The sequence below is a fragment of the Urocitellus parryii genome, unplaced genomic scaffold, assembly GCF_045843805.1.
Source record: "Urocitellus parryii isolate mUroPar1 unplaced genomic scaffold, mUroPar1.hap1 Scaffold_45, whole genome shotgun sequence".
Taxonomy (NCBI): Eukaryota; Metazoa; Chordata; class Mammalia; order Rodentia; family Sciuridae; genus Urocitellus; species Urocitellus parryii.
Window position 1 is genome coordinate 3,367,832 of NW_027554016.1, and position 3,820 is coordinate 3,371,651.

General features: G+C 44.1%; 1 pseudogene; it reads left to right on the forward strand.

Moving 5' to 3' along the window:
• Window positions 1–941: 941 nt before the first annotated feature.
• LOC144252544 (nocturnin pseudogene) lies at window positions 942–2,512 on the forward strand (annotated as a pseudogene).
• The last annotated feature ends 1,308 nt before the right edge of the window (window positions 2,513–3,820 follow it).

A 3,820-nucleotide genomic window follows, 5' to 3' on the forward strand; every position in this document is an offset into this window, starting at 1 on the left:
AAAAATATTTGATGTGCAAACAACTCCTAAATACACATAAAGACTCCCAATCCCCTCCAAATGTACATAATAAGGATATCAACTACAATTCATTTGTCATCATTTTCCAGATACATAATCCACTCGTAGCTTCAGTACAAAATATACCTACCACTGCATTCTCTACCCTCATACTCTAAGCCCCAAAGTGTACATACACATTCTCAAAAACTCTCCCTTCAAGCACTGCTCTTAATAAATACCCATAAACCCCACCACACCATGAACAATGCATACACACTGTCACTAACCAAATACCTAACATGTATTCCCATATACATGTACCACTTGCATTCCCTAAGAAAGCACACACCACCGACTTACAGCTCGAAAATGAATATACAGTCAACGCATTACCTGAATACATTCAGAGCCCTAGATTACATGTGATTGACAACACAGGTGTCTGTCTGAATATACACATTCCATAGAACAGCCACAGACTAAGAAGCACATGCAGCCACTCTGTCATTATTAATAGATATATATAGGACTCCTCATACCTCCTGATGTACACAGTCACAAGCACACAACCCCATGAAACTCTGAAAATTCTCAATTATATAAACTTCCTATCTGTCAGATGCCTGGTCATACACCCAGAATTCCTCATAACCAAATATAAAACACATACACCACAAAAACCAATTAAGGGTACACAATCTGTACCCTATCATATAAAACCTCATAATTCTGCTTACCTTCAAAAAAACAGTTAAAATAGATACACATATCCCCATATCACAGAAAAATATTGACCAGCCAATATAATGCAAAATGCAATCACACAAATGTTCTATCAATAACTGAATATATTCAGAACATACTCAAATACTTCTTAACATATGACACTAATCTCCATTCCCAAATGTATCTTATATGACCACCTGTATGCCACAAACATGCACATACATTCAATGCCTCAGAATCTGAACGTAAGTACAGGAAAAACTCTCAGTCCTAAATTCTTACCTTGAAACCCTGTTTATACATATAAACTCTAAGATCTGGAAATACATAGATCCGAGCTCTCGCCAGCCTGCGGCAGACTGAGCCATCTTCCAGCGGCCCCAGCGAAGTGAGAAGCAGCTCATAGCATCTGCCCTAAGAGGCCCGGAGGTCTGATCAACTCGCCTGCCTTGGCCTCCTCCAGGCTCTGCTCTTCAGGCGCGCCATAAGCTGCCTTGGCGCTTGTGACGGCTGCGCCCCGCATGTATCAGAGCGGCTCTGCTTCGCCCTGCTGCAGAAGGACTCCCCAACCTGCGCCGCCTGCCGGTGCCCAGGATGCACCGCCACTCGCCCTCGCCCGCGATCGACCCGGCCTTCGTCCCCAGGCTCCTGGCGGCCGTCTCAGCGGATTCAGGCACCATGAGGTTGTGTTCCCCAACTGCGTGTTCCATGGGAAAGGTCACAAGAAGACTCTATAGTGCTCTCGCCAAAACTCTGAACAGCAGCGCTGCCTCTCAGCACCCAGAGTATTTGGTGTCACCTGACCCAGAACATCTGGAGCCCAGTGATCCTAAAGAGCTTCTGGAGGAGTGGAGGGCTGTCCTGCATACTCAACCTCCCAGGTTCCAGAGGGACTTTGTGGATCTGAGGACAGATTGCCCCCATAGCCACCCACCCATTAGGGTCATGCAATGGAACACCCTTGCCCAAGCTCTTGGAGAGGGCAAGGACAACTTTGTACAATGCTCTGTTGAAGCTCTCAAGTGGGAAGAGAGGAAGTGTCTCATTCTGGAGGAAATCCTCGCCTACCAGCAGGGCATACTGTGCCTGTAAGAGGTGGACCCCTATTTTGACACCTTCCATCCGCTCCTCAGTAGACTGGACTATCAAGGCACCTTCTTCCCAAAGCCCTGGTCACCTTGTCTAGATGTTGAACACAACAATGGACCAGATGGTTGTACCTTATTGTTTTCTCCAGAACCGATTCAAGCTGGTCAACAGTGCCAATATCAGGCTAATGGCCATAACGCTGAAAACCAACCAGGTGGCCATTGCTCAGACCCTGTTGTGCAAAGAATCAAGACTACAGTTCTGCATCAAGGCCACCCACTTGAAAGCTCGCACTGGCTGGGAGCAGTTTCATTTGGCCCAGGGCTGTGACCTTCTCCAGAACCTGCAGAACATCACCCAAGAGGCCAAGATCCCCCTGATCATTTGCAGGGACTTCAATGCAGAGCCCACTGAAGAGGTCTACAAGCACTTCGATTCCTCTGGCCTCAACCTGAATAGAGCCTACAAGCTGCTGAGCAACAACAGGCAGTTGGAGGTCTGGACCTGGGAGGGGGAGGGAGGGGACACACCCTGAATTACACCTGGTACTCCAGACAGGCCACTGAGCAGTGGCTTGGCGCTTGACCTGCTTACGCAGGAGCAGATGGAGCTTCCCTCCTTCAACTACCCCTCTGACCACCTCTCTCTAGTGTGTGACTTTAGCTTTAATGAGGAACCCAACAGACTTCTATAAAAGCTGATCTGGCCTTTTTAATCACAGGAAACTTAAACAGGGATATTCAGGAAACTGAAAAAAAGATAGGAAATTGCCTGAGGAAGGTCCGCAGTTGCAGTTTCTGTATCCTTTCCTGCCTTTCCAGCATGCCCTTGGGAATGATCCTGTTAGTTCAGGAACCTTTTCAATGCAAATTGTAGCAAAAAGGCTGTTTGTTTGCACTCTAGTTTCCGGCTTTTTTTATTCTCCCTCCCTGAGGATTCCCTTTTGCTCTGTCATTTAAGGGCATTCAGCTGGGCTCCCTTTGAAGCTCTTTCAGTTTGTGGATGCTTTAAAAACTTGCTGGCTTGCTTGCCTATTCCATCGCTAACATTCAGTATGTAGGAAAATTTCACTAGACCGTATTTCAAGTTATTCATTTGTGAGTTTTTCAAATGTCAACAGGATATGCATGCAATATTTATTATTTTTATATCTTCATGTAAAACTAAATTATGACATCATGAACATTTTAGAACCGTGCAAGACTCAAGTTATAAAATCACTTAGAGTAATTTTCTTCAAGCTTTTAAATGTCTCCTTCTGGTGCCCTACAATGTGTACAGAGAAGCTTTTCAGCATGGGGGGGATATTATTTAAGTCTGAGTATAGGGACTGAAGCTCTCTTCATCAATACTGTTCTCTCTGCCTCCATGTTTCCCATTGTGTTTCTTGAAAAATTCCAGTTAGTTTTCCATCATTTAATCACTGCTATGCATTGTCCTTTTTCCATTGGGATAATAGTGGTATACATTTGAAAGTTAGTATCATCATCATTTATGTTGGAATGTGCTTTTCACCATGATTATTTGGGAATTATTATGTCACTGTGTCTAAGAAAGCCAAGGGGACTTTCTTTTCCGAGATTTGAAGGCTGTTTTGTTTTGTTTTGTATTTGTATTTGTTCTTGTTGTTGTTGTTGTTTGTTTGTTTGTTTGTTTTTGGTACTAGGGATTGAGTGCAAATGTACTTTACCACTGAGCTACATCCCCAAGCCTTTTTCTTTTTTGTTTTAAGACAGGGTCTTGCTGAGTTGCCCAGGCTGGCCTCAAAACTTGTGATCCTCTTGTCTCAGCTTCCTGAGCAACTGAGATTACAGGAATAACCTCCATCAGCCAGAGATGGGAAACTTTACAGAAAGCCTGTAATTGGGCTGTCAGAGAAGTTTCCTAGGAAAGCCAGATGACTGTCATTTAAAACATCTACAAAGAAGAATGTAAGAAGTTAAAAGATAACCCACAATTCTCAACCATCAGAAATAAAAGTGATACAGATAAGAGGTGATGC